Source organism: Pristiophorus japonicus, unplaced genomic scaffold (assembly GCF_044704955.1).
Source record: "Pristiophorus japonicus isolate sPriJap1 unplaced genomic scaffold, sPriJap1.hap1 HAP1_SCAFFOLD_236, whole genome shotgun sequence".
NCBI lineage: Eukaryota > Metazoa > Chordata > Chondrichthyes > Pristiophoridae > Pristiophorus > Pristiophorus japonicus.
In genome coordinates this window covers 1-13,575 of record NW_027252079.1, presented here as the reverse complement: position 1 = coordinate 13,575, position 13,575 = coordinate 1, and the positions used below count along the sequence as shown (strand labels likewise).

The window sequence follows — 13,575 nt, the reverse complement described above, 5'->3', positions numbered from 1 at the left end:
AAATTCCATTTGTCACTGTTCTGTCCACCTGACCAGGTGATTGATACCTTCCTGCAGTCTACAGCTTTCTTCTTCATTATCAACCACACAGCTGATTTTAGTATCATCTGTAAACTTCTTAATCATACCTCCGATAGTCAAGTCTAGATCATTCATGCATACCACAAAAAGCAAAGTACCCAGCCCTGCGCCCTGCAGAACCCCACTGGAAACAGCCTCCCAGTCACAGAAACACCCATCAACCATTACCCTTTGCTTCCTGCCACTGAGCCAGTTTTGGATCCAACTTTCCACTTCGCCCTGGATCCCATGGGCTTTTACTTTTGTGACCAATCTGCCATGTGGGACCTTATCAAAAGCTTTATTAAAATCTAGGTACACTACATCAAACGCTTTGATCTCATCGACCCTCGTAGTTACCTCCTCGAAAAATTCAATCAAGTTAGTCAAACACAACCTTCCCTTAACAAATCCATACTGACTATCCCTGATTAATCCGTGTCTTTCTAAATGAAGATTTATCCTGTCCTTCAGGATTTTTTCCAATAATTTTCCCACCACTGAGCTTAGGCTGCCTGGCCTGTAATTACTCAGTCTATCTTGTTCTCCCTTCTTAAACAAAGGTACCACATTAGATGGGACAATGAGGAGCGGGCTTTACTCTCTCTATCTAACCTGTGCTGTACCTGCAATGGGAATGTTTGATGCATCAGTGTAGAGGGAGCTTTACTCTGTATCTAACCCGTGTGTTACCTGTCTGGGGAGTATTTGATGGGACAGTGTAGAGGGAGTTTTACTCTGCATCTAACATGGGACTGTTTGATGTGCAGTGTAGGGGGAGCTTTACTACGCAGCTAACACGGGCTGTAACTGCCCTGGGAATGTTTGATGGGTCAGTCTAGAGGGAGAATTACTTTGTATCTAATCCGTGCTGTATCTACCCTCAGAGTGTTTGATGGGACTGTGTAGTGGGAGCTTTACTCTGTATCAAACCCGTGTTGTAGCTGCCCTGGGATTGTTTAATGGGACAGTGTAGAGGGAGATTTAACCTGTATATCATAGAAGTTTACAGCATGGAAGGAGACCATATCGGCCAATCATGTCCGTGCCAGAAAACAAGAGGCTATCCAGCCGAATCACACTTTCCAGCTCTAGATCCATAACCCTGCAGGTCACGGCAGTTCAAGTGCCCATCCAAGTACTTTTTAAATATGGTGAGGGTTTCTGCCTCTACCACCCTTTCAGGCAGTGAGTTCCAGAACCCCACAATCCTCTGCGTGAAGGAATTTCCCCTCAAATCCCCTCTAAACCTTCTCCCAATTACTTTAAATTTATGCCCCTTGGTTGTTTGACCCCTCTGCTAAGGGAAATAGGTCCTTCCTATCCACTATATCTGGCCCCTCATAATTTTATACACCTCAATGAGGTCTCTCCTCAGCCTCCTCTGTTCCAAGGAAAACAAACCCATCCTATCCAATCTGTCCTCATAGCTAAGATTGTCCATTCCTGGCAACATAATCATAAATTTCCTCTGTACCTCTGTAGGAGATATTTCACAACTCTCAAGAAAAATATATTCCAGTGAGGAGGAAAGGGTGTAAAAGAAAAGATAGCCATCCGTGGCTAACTAAGGAAATAAAGGATGGTATCCAATTAAAAACAAGGGCATACAAAGTGACCAAAACCAGTGGGAGGAGAGAAAATTGGGAAGCTTTTTAAAAACCAGCAAAGAATGACTAAAAAAATGATTAAGAAAGGGAAGATAGACTATGAAAGTAAAGTAGCATGAAATATAAAAACAGATAGCAAGAGTTTCTATAGGTGTATAAAAAGGAAAAGAGTGGCAAAAGTAAATGTTGGTCCCTCAGAGGACAAGACCAGGGAATTAGTAATGGGGAACATGGAGATGACAGAAACTCTGAACAAATATTTTGTATCAGTCTTTACGGTAGAGGACACAAACAATATTCCAACAGTGGATAGTCAAGGGGCTATAGTGGGGGAGGAACTTAACACAATCACAATCACTAAGGAGGTGGTACTCAGTAAGATACTGGGACTAAAGGCAGATAAATCCCCTGGACCTGATGGCTTGCATCCTAGGGTCTTAAGAGAAGTAGCGGCAGGGATTGTGGATGCATTGGATTCTGGAGAGGTCCCAGCAGATTGTAAAACTGCAAATGTTATGCCCCTATTTAAAAAAGGAGGCAGACAAAAAGCAGGAAACTATGGACCAGTTAGCCTAACATCTGGAGTTGGGAAAATGTTGGAGTCCATTATTAAAGAAGCAGTAGCAGGACATTTGGAAAAGCATAATTCGGTCAGGCAGAGTCAGCATGGATTTATGAAGGGAAAGTTATGTTTGACAAATTTGCTGGAATTCTTTGAGGATGTAACGAACGGGGTGGATAAAGGGGAACTAGTGGATGTGGTGTATTTGGACTTCCAGAAGGCATTTGACAAGGTGCCTCATAAAAGGTTACATAAAAGATAAAAGTTCACGGGGTTGAGGGTAATATATTAACATGGATAGAGGGTTGGTTAAGGAACAGAAAACAGAGTCGGGATAAATGGTTCATTCTCGGGTTGGCAACCAGTAACTAGTGGGGTGCTGCAGGAATCAGTGCTGGGACCCCAACTATTTACAATCTATATTAATGACTTGGAAGAACGTTCTGAGTGTAAAGTAGCCAAGTTTGCTGACGATACAGATGGGAGGAAAAGCAATGTGTGAGGAGGACACAAAAAAATCTGCAAAATGACATAGACAGGCTAAGTGAGTGGGCAAATATTTGGCAGATAGAGTATAATGTAAAGTGTGAGGTCATGCACTTCAGCAGAAAAAAATCAAAGAGCAAGTTATTATTTAAATGGAGAAAGATTTCAAAGTGCTGCAGTACAGCGGGACCTGGGGGTACTTGTGCATGAAACACAAAAGGTTAGTATGCAGGTACAGTAAGGGATCAGGAAGGCCAATGGAATCTTGGCCTTTATTGCAAAGGGGATGGAGTATAAAAGCAGGGAACTCTTGCTACAGTTCTACAGGGTATTGGTGAGGCCACACCTGGAATACTGCGTGCAGTTTTGGTTTCCATATTTGTGAAAGGATATACTTGCTGTGGAGGCAGTTCAGAGAAAATTCACTAGGTTGATTCCGGAGATGAGGGGGTTGACTTATGAGGAAAGGTTGAGGAATTCAGAAGAACGAGAGGTGATCTTATCAAAACGTATACAATTATGAGGGGACTTGACAAGGTGGATGCAGAGAGAATGTTTCCACTGATGGGGCAGACTAGAACTAGGGGGCATAATCTTCGAATAAGGGGTTGCCCATTTAAAACTGAGATGAGGAGTAATTTTTTCTGATGGTTGTAAATCTGTGGAATTTTCTGCCTCAAGAGAGCTGTGGAATCTGGGACATTGAATAAATTTAAGACAGAGATAGACAATTTCTTAATTGATAAGGGATTAAGGGGTTATGGGGAGCAGGCAGGGAAGTGGACCTGAGTCCATGATCAGATCAGCCATGATCGTATTAAATAGTGGAGCAGGCTCGAGGGGCCGTCTGGCCTACTCCTGCTCGTATTTCTTATGTTCTTATGTTCTCTGCAGTGCAATCACGTCCTTCCTGTAATGCGGTGACCAGAATTGCACGCAGTACTCCAGCTGTGGCCTAACCAGTGTTTTATACAGTTCAAGCATAACCCCACTGCTCTTGTATTCTATGCCTCAGCTAATAAATGCAAGCATTCTGGATTTTGGATTCAACTTGCCACTTTGCCCTGGATCCCATGGGCTTTTACTTTCGTAACCAATCTGCCATGTGGGACCTTATCGAAAGCTTTGCTAAAATCCATATACACTGCATCATACGCTTTGCCCTCATCGATCCTTTTAGTTACCTTTTCGAAAAATTCAATCAAGCTAGTCACGACCTTTTCTGAACAAATCATGCTGACTGCACTTAATTAATCCGTGTCTTTCTAAATGAAGATTTATCCTGTCCTGAAGGATTTTTTCCAATAGTTTTCCCACCACTGAGGTTAGGCTGACTGGCCTGTAATTGCGTGGTCTATCCCTTTCTCCCTTTTTAAACAAAGGTACCACATTAGATGGGACAGTGTAGAGGGAGCTTTATTCTGTATCTAATCCATGCAATACCTGTTCTGGGAGCCTTTGACAGGAATGTTTAGAGTGATGTTTACTCTAACCTCAACCATTCTGTACTTGCCTTGGGAGTGTTTGTCGGGACATGTAGAGGGAGCTTTACTCTGTATCTAACTCGTGCTGTACCTGCCCTGGGATTGTTTAATGGGACAGTGTAGAGGGAGATTTAATCTGTATGTAACCCATGCTGCACCTGCCCTGGGAGTGTTTAATGGGATAGTGCAGCGCGAACGATACTCTCTCACCTGTGCTGTACCTGTTGTAGGAGCATTTGACTGAACTGTTTAGAGGGAGGTTTACTGTTTAAACAATTCAGTACCTGCACTGGGAGTGCTTGCTGGGACAGTGTAGAGGCAGCTTTACCCTGCTATACCTGCCCTGGAATGTTTGATCGACTGTGTAGAGGGAGCTTTGCTTTGTCTCTAACCCGTATTGTACCTGTCCTGTAGCTGTTTGATGCGACAGCGTAGAGGAGGCTTTACTCTGTATCCATCCCATGCTGAACCTGCCCTGGGAGTTTTTGAAGGACAGGCCAGAGGGAGCTTAACTCTGTATTTAACCCGTGCTGTACCTGGCCTGGAAGTGGTTAATGGGACAATGCAGAGGGAGATTTACTCTGTATCTAACTCGTCCTGTCCCTGCCCTGGGAGTGTTTGATGGGACAGTGTTGAGGGAACTTTATTCTTTATCTAACCTGTGCTGTGCCTGTGATAGGAATGTTTGATGTGGTCTGTCTAGGGGGAGAATTACTCTGTATCTCATCCATGCTGTATCTACCCTGGGAGTGTTTGACAGAACAATGTAGAGGGAGACTTACTCTGTATCTAACCCATGCTGACCCAAATTCTTGGCAACTAAAATCAAGGAAAACCCAAAGATGTTTTATAAATATATTAAGAGCAAGAGGATAACCAAAGAAAGGGTAGGGCCTATTAGAGATCATGAGGGTAATCTGTGTGGAGGCGGAAGATGTGGGTATGGTTCTTAATGAATACTTTGCGTCTGTTTTCACAAAAGAGGGGGCGATGCAGACACTGCTATCGAGGAGGAGGAATGTGAAATATTAGATGCAATAAACACTGAGAGAAGCGGTATTAAGGGGTTTAGCAGCTTTGAAAGTGGATCAGTCCCCAGGCCCAGATGAAATGTATCCCAGGCTGTTAGGCGAAGCAAAAGAGGAAATAGCAGAGGCTTTGACCATCATTTTCAAATCCTCTCTGGCTTCAGGTGTGCTGTTAGAGGATTGGAGGACTGCTAATGTGGCACGTTTGTTTAAGAATGGAGAAAGGGCTAGATCGTGTAATTACAGGCCAGTCAGCCTAACCTCAGTTGTGGGTAAATTATTGGAAAAAATCCTGAAGGACAGGATAAATCCACATTGAGAAAGACACGGGTTAATCAGGGATAGTCAGTACGGATTTGTTAAGGGAAGGTCGTGTCTGACTAACTTGATTGACTTTTTCGAGGAAGTAACCAGAAAGGTCGATGGGGGCAGTGTGTATGATGTAGTCCATATGGATTTTAGCACAGCTTTCAATAAGGTCCCACATGGCAGACAGGTCACAAAAGTAAAAGTCCATGGGATCCAGGGCAAAGTGGAAAGTTGGATCCAAAATTGGCTCAGAGGCAGGAAGCAAAGGGTAATGGTTGATGGGTGTTTCTGTGACTGGAAGGATGTTTCCAGTGGGGTTCTGCAGGGCTCAGTGCCAGGTCCCTTGCTTTTTGTGGCATTGATCAATCATCTAGACTTGAATATAGGAGGTATGATTAAGAAGTTTGCAGATGATACAAACATAGGTTGTGTGGTTGATAATGAAGAAGAAAGCTGCAGACTGCAGGAAGATATCAATCAACTGGTCAGGTGAGCAGACCAGTGGCAAATGGAATTTAATCCAGAGAAGTGTGAGGTAATGCATTTGGGGAGGGCTAACAAGAAATGGGAATATACATTAAATGGTAGGACATTGACAAGTGTAGAGGAACAAGAGGACCTGGGAGTGCATGTACACAGATCCCTGAAAGTAGCAGGCCAGGTAGATAAGGTGGTTAAGAAGGCATACGGAATGCTTGCATTTATTAGCCGAGTCTTAGAATATAAGAGCAGGGGGCTTCTGCTTGTACTGTATAAAACACTGGTTAGGCCACAACTGGAGTACTGCATGCAGTTCTGGTCAGCACATTACAGCAAGGACATAATTGCACTGGAGAGGGTACAGAGGAGATTTACGAGGATGTTGCCGGGTGTGGAGAATCTTAGCTATAAGTATAGATTGGATAGGCTGGGTTCGTTTTCCTTGGAATAGAGGAGGCTGAGGGGAGACCTCATTGAGGTGCATAAAATTATGAGGTGCCTAGATACAGTGGATAGAAAGGGCCTATTTCCCTTAGCAGAGAGGGGTCAACAACCAGGGGGCAAAAATTTCAAGTAATTGGGGGAAGGTTTAGAGGGGATTTGAGGGAAAATTTCTTCATGCAGAGGGTTGTGGGGGTCTGGAACTCACTGCCTGAAAGGGTGGTAGAGGCAGAAACCCTCACCACATTTAAAAACTACTTGGATGTGCACTTCAAGTGCTGTAACCTGCAGGGTTAGGGACCAAGAGTTGGAAAGTGGTATTAGGCTGGATAGCCTCTTGTTGACCGGTGCGGACACGATGGGCAGAAATGGCATCCTTCCGTGCTGTAAACCTTTATGATTCTATGCTGTACCTGCCCTGGGAGTCTTTGATGGGACAATGCAGATGAAGCTTTACTCTGTATCTAACCCGTGCTGTACATGCCTTGGGAGTATTTGACAGGACAGCGTAGAGGAGGCTTGACTCTGTATCTAACCCATACTATACCTGACGTGGGAGTGTTTGAAGGGACAGTGCAGAGGGAGATTTATTCCGTATTTAACCCGTGCTGTACCTGCCCTGGGAATATTTGATGGGTCAGTCTAGGGGGTGAATTACTCTGTATCTAATCCATGCTGTATGTGCCTCAGAGTGTTTGACAGGACAGTGCAGAGGGAGCTTTACCTCATATCTAATCCGTGCTGTATCTGCCCTGGGATTGTTTAATGGGACAGTGTAGTGGGAGATTTAATCTGCATATCATAGAATCATAGAAGTTTACAGCACGGAAGGAGACCAGATCGACCCATCGTGTCCGTGCTGGAAAACCCACTTTCCAGCTCTAGGTCCGTAACCCTGCAGGTCACGGCAGTTCAAGTGCCCATCCAAGTAGTTTTTAAATGTGGTGAGGGTTTCTGCCTCTACCACCCTTTCAGGCCGTGAGTTCCAGACCCCCACAATCCTCTGCGTGAAGAAATTTCCCCTCAAATCCCCTCTAAACCTTCCACCAATTACTTTTAATTTATGCCCCCTAGTTGGTGACCCCTCTGCTAAGGGAAATAGGCCCTTTCTATCCACTATATCTATGCCCCTCATAATTTTATACACCTCAATGAGGTCTCCCTTCAGCCTCCTCTGTTCCAGGGAAAACAAACCCAGCCTATCCAATATGTCCTCATAGCTAAGATTCTCCACTTCCGGCAACATCCTCGTAAACCTCCTCTGTACCTCTCCAGTGCATTCATGTCCTTCCTGTAATGTGGTGACCAGAACTGCATGCAGTACTCCAGCTGTGGCCTAACCAGTAGTTTATACAGTTTAAGCATGCCCCCTGCTTATATTCTATGCCTCGGCTAATAAAGGCAAGCATTCCGTATGCCTTCTGAACCACTTTATCTACTTAGCCTGCTACCTTCCAGGATTTGTGGACATGCACTACCAGGTCCCTTTTTCTTCTACACTTCTCAGAGTCCTACCATTGAATGTATATTCCCTTTCCTTGTTAGCTGTCTCCAAATGCATTACCTTACAGTTCTCCGGATTAAATTCCATGTGCCACAGTTCTGCCCACCTGACCAGTTGATTGATATCTTCCTGTGGTCCGCAGCTTTCTTCTTCATTATCAACCACTCGGCCTATAACGCATGCTGTTTCTGCCCTCGGAGTCTTTGATGGGACAGTGCAGAGAGCGCTGTACTCTATATATAACCATGTGCTGTATCTGCCCTGGGAGTGTTTGATGGGTCAGTGTAGAGGGAGCTTTTATAACCCTGTGCAGTACCTGCCTTGGGAGTGTTTGATGAGACAATTTAGAGGGAGCTTTGTTCTGTATCTAATCCATGCTGTACCTGCCCTGGGAATGTTTGATGGGCAGTGTAGAGGGAGGTTTACTCTGTATCTAACCCGTCCTGTAGCTGCTGTAAGATTATTTAATAGGACAGTGTAGAGGGAGCTTTAATCTGTATGTAACCTGCCGTGGGAGTTTTTGAAGAGATAGTACAGAGACAGCTTTACCCTGTATTTAACATGTGTTCTTCCTGCCCAGGGAGTGTTTGATGAGACAGCGTCGAGGAAGCTTTACTCTATTGTAGAACCTTTTAATGTCCCATAACCAGACATACCAATTAGGCAGCAGTCAGTACGGTTTGTGCAATAGATTAGATTTATTAAGCTTACAGCAATAGTGTAATTAACAAAAAACGACATCAAGCGGAAGCTCGCAGATCCAGGTCCCTGGAACTCCCGTGCACAAGTCGATGTTTTCCTAAATCTGTACATTGCTATTCCAGCTGTCTCTGAGCTCAGGCATTCTTTGAGTATCGATGTTTTAACCAATTTCTGAACAAAAGTTCATTTGGCCAGTGTCCACATATGGTCTTCAACAAAATCACCTTAATATAAGAACATAAGAGCATAAGAAATAGGAGCAGGAGTAGGCCATACAGCCCCTTGAGCCTGCTCTGCCATTTAATATGATCATGGCTGATCCGATCATGGACTCGGGTCCACTTCCCCGCCCACTTTCCATAACCCCTTATTCCCTTATCGTTTAAGAAACTGTCTGTTTCTGTCTTAAATTTATTCAATGTCCCAGCTTCCACAGCTCTCTGAGGCAGCCAATTTCACAGATCCACAACCCTCTGAGAGAAGAAATTTCTCCTCATCTCAGTTTTAAATGGGCGGCCCCTTATTCTAAGATCATGCCCCCTATCAGTGGAAACATCCTCTCTGCATCCACCATGTCAAGCCCCCTCATAATCTTATTCGTTTCGATAAGATCACCTCTCATTCTTATGAATTCCAATGAGTAGAGGCTCAACCTTTCCTCATAAGTCAACCCCCTCATCTCCAGAATCAATCTAGTGAACCTTCTCTGAACTGCCTCCAAAGCAAGCATATCCCTTCGTAAATATGGAAACCAAAACTGCACGCAGTATTCCAGATGTGGCCTCACCAATACCTTATATAGCTGTAGCAAGACTTCCCTGCTTTTATACTCCATCCCCTTTGCAATAAAGGCCAAGATTCTATTGGTCTTCCTGATCACTTGCTGTACCTGCATACTAACCTTTTGTCTTTCATGCACAAGTACCCCCAGGTCCCGCTGTACTGCAGCACTTCGCAATCTTTCTCCATTTAAATAATAACTTGCTCTTGGTTCTAATGGTTAAAATACCATTGGCACTCAAAACCAGAGCTAGCATGTGACCACTCCTGCCTCCAGTAATTTTCTATAAATGCCTGCTTGTCCATGTTATCTTGTTTATAAATTACTTCATCTCCTTTCGACCTGTCTTAATTATGCTCCTGTGTTCGAACTGTTAGTTTTGAATAGACCGACTCCAATTTCTACTTTGTTATTATAATAATCTGACCTGGGATCGCAGCTCGTGTTAGTTTGCTGTTTGAACCTAGTTTAAACTGAGTTCTGCGTACATTCAAGAAGCTACTAACATTCACATGCCCACAGAGAATCATGGGTAAGATTAATTTGGTCAATGACTACAAATTGAATATATATTTATGAATCTCTAATACCAGTCTTTCATACAACTCCAAGGTCCCTTTGTTTCTCGACACTTCTCAGTGTCCTACCACTTAATGTATATTCCCTTTCCTTGTTAGCCCTCCCAAAATGCATTACCTCACATCTCTGGATTACATTCCATTTGCCACTGTTCTGCCCACCTGTGCAGTTGAATGATATCTTCCTACAGCTTTCTTCTTCATTATCAACCACACAGCTGATTGTAGTATCTGCAAACTTCTTAATCATACCCCCCTATATTCAACTCTAGATCATTGTTGTGTATCACAAAAAGCAAGGAACCTAGTACTGGGCCCTGCAGAACCCCACTGGAAACATCCTTCCAGTCGCAAAAACATCCATCAACCATTACCGTTGCTTCCTGCCTCTGAGACAGTTTTGGATCCAATTTTCCACTTTGCCCTGGATCCCATGGGCTTTTACTTTTGTGACCAGTCTGCCACGTGGGACCTTATCAAAAGCTTTGGTAAAATCCATATACACTACATCATACGCTTTGCCTTCATCGGCACTCCTGGTTACCTTCTCGAAAAATTCAATCAAGCTAGTCAGACATGACCTTCCCTTATCAAATCCATGCTGACTGTCCCTGATTAATCCGTGTCTTTCTAAGTGAAGATTTATCCTGTCCCTCAGGATTTTGCTGGGTAAAAGCCCTGCCATTGAAAAGCCACATTAGTGAATGGAACAGGATTTACTGTGATTGCATTGAGCACTGAACCATGTTCATTCTGGCAGTTATAGTTTGTTTCTGCTGATCTTAATAACCCCAATAACTGGATTGGTGATTAATATTCTATATAAATGTTGAATAAATCAGCTTTGTTCCAAGTACACAGTGCGTTTAATATTTGATTTCTCCATGATAAGAGGAGACTAATTGATGTTCTGTTACCGACTGTTCCAATTGGGGCCTTTTCTTACTCTAGATTATTTCAGTTCTCCTCTAGTCTGCCTTGGACCATATCAAATCCCAAGCCTGTTCTGTTTGAGAACATGGCTTGTAGGAGACATAGTCTGAACTGTAGTGTCGCACTTTACACACATCTGAAATTCCTTTGAATAACCCCTTTGTAGTACCTTCTTGTATCAGATTTGAAATCTGTTATTATCTGTATCATTTACCACTTTTTCGATCCGGATTAGTAAAAGTTCTCTACACACATTGCATGCAATTGCCTTTGAAATGTATGATATTTGTCATTCTCATTACTGATTTTGATGGTCTCGTTGGTTTAATCTCTTGTTACTAACAGACGTTGCACTATTTTTTTAAACATGATAATTGTTTCAAACTTTTCCTTTATCAGGACTTTGGCCCAATTGAGTGCTGTCAATAATCCTTGGTTAAGGGTAGGATTAGTGTTTAGTGGCTGGGGTTAGGGATGGGTTTAGAGGCTGGTGTCAGAGGCTGGGGTTCGGGTTACAATGTTAGGCTTATGAGATAATGATTAGGGTTATACACCACTATTGACAACGCCCGTTGTCACTAGATGCCTCCTTTTTCATTTCTCGTTTTTTAACCTCATACAGGTAAATCGCAAAACAACCTTATTAATTGTTCATTCAAGGAATCATCTTTCTGGCCTGAGCCCGATTTGCTGCTTTCTTTCACACCTCTACATTTCCCACAGAAAAGACATCAGGGACATTAGACTTTGGGACAAGAATGGAAGGATCCGGGTGTTGCACTGGTTACATCCAATTATCGGCTTGCCTGAAAAGGGCTTCTGACAATAACCTGTCATTGGATTTGGTGTCTCAGTGTAAGTGGTCCCTGGATTTGGTGTCTCAGTGTAAGTGGTCCCTGGATTTGGTGTCTCAGTGTAAGTAGTCCCAGGATTTGGTGTCTCAGTGTAAGTGGTCCCTGGATTTGGTGTCTCAGTGTAAGTGGTCCCTGGATTTGATGTCTTAGTAAGTGGTCCTTGGATTTGGTGTCTCACTGTAAGTGGTCCTTAGATCTGTTGCCACAGTGTATGTGGTCCCTGGATTTAGTGGCACTGTGTAAGTGATTCCCGCATAGAGCGGTTTCCCACTTGTGGCAGCCCATCCGATGGTGCTTGCTGGGTCAGGATATTAAGAGACCACGCATTGTTCCTCCTCACACTGCCTGGGGGAATGGGGCAGATATTTAAAGGGACAGTGAATCCCCTTTCTCTGAATATTTAAATTATCTTGAAGTGATGGAGGACCTCACTAACAGAGCTCCTATTAACAGTTGTTCCATTCTGCACTGTGTAGTAGTTGTAAACCTCTTTATTTCAGTGACTTGATCATTTCTAAAATGTGCCTCTATTTTTTAACGATCCATTTGACTTGCTTGGTTAATTTTCAAAAAATTCTGAATTTTGCATTGAGACGAAAGATTCCTTTAAAGATGGAATAGCATTTGTTTCAAACTATTCTGATCTATCCCTCCCCTCCCCTCGCCCCGAACCCGCCAAACTTTTAACAGAATGACTGCTGCCGACGAACCGGAAGATACCAGAAGCTGCACAGAAACATTCTGCCCATAACTGTCAGGCACCAAATTTAAACAACCATGTTCAGCACAACAGACGGAGGATCTGAGAAGTGCTGAGGCACATCACTAATAAAGTTTCATTATGTTACTAGTAATTTTTCCAGTTTAAGAACCGCTGTCTCGAAGGACAAACAACAACTTTAAAAATAAACTCACAGTTGGAATTTTATTTAAAATTAACGGTTCAAACAGAATTCTCCAAATCTGCTTCTTTATTCCTCATTTTGGGAAGTAGAATGACAACAATCAAATAAAAGACACTGGAAAAACTTAAAAACACTGACTGGGAAAGTCCCAAGTTCAAACCTTGATCTGGGCTGTTAGTTGATCTCAGCCAAGGCAGCAGTTCAGGGGCTTTAATTGTCCTCAGTACCACTGGGCGATCAAGAGTAAAAATCAGCCAGTGCCCCTGCTCTTGACACCAATCCAGTCAACTGGGGAGTGCGTGGATGTCAATTGAGGGCAGGATTGATCTCGGCTGTGATGCCTACCACAGTGGAAATCCTGCTGACTCTCACGGAGACGACTGATGGTGAGGCACTAGAGGTTAACTAATGTCTGTGGAATTGCACCCATCCAGATTCAGAGCCTTCTGGAGGAAGAAACTCCCAGCCGATATAATGAATGTTGATGTTAGACAGTAAGGATGGTGGTAGAGTGTGTAGAATGGGGATTTTACAGCTTAGGAGGGACAGGAGGGGAAAGAATGTTTTATAGAATCTAGAATTGTCTGTTCTGAATTTCTATCCTGTATTTAAAGTTAACAACTCTTGTAACCACCATTTACAGGGTATTAGAAGGGGAGGATCTGCAGTCGGGAAGCTCAAACCAAACATTACGTCAAAATTTGACAGATTCAACCTGAAGAATCAACAGTGCAAATGTGGGGACTGGGTACGGATTCAGTTGCCTGTCTGAGGTGGTAACTCATCAGGGAGAGGCTATTTATCAGCTGAGTGTGGAAAGAGATTCACTCGCTCATCTTACCAAATGACACTCTGGCA

General features: G+C 43.4%; 1 protein-coding gene across 5 annotated transcripts in view; it reads left to right on the top strand.

Moving 5' to 3' along the window:
- LOC139245789 (zinc finger protein 239-like) overlaps positions 1-13,559 on the top strand; it is a 64,545-nt gene extending 50,986 nt beyond the window's left edge. For 3 of the 5 annotated variants that reach the window (XR_011590095.1, XR_011590094.1, XR_011590096.1), the window contains one exon: positions 11,581-13,353. The gene's annotated coding sequence lies outside the window, so the exon portion shown is untranslated. The other 2 variants (XR_011590098.1, XR_011590097.1) reach the window with 2 other exon arrangements.
- Positions 13,560-13,575: the final 16 nt, after the last annotated feature.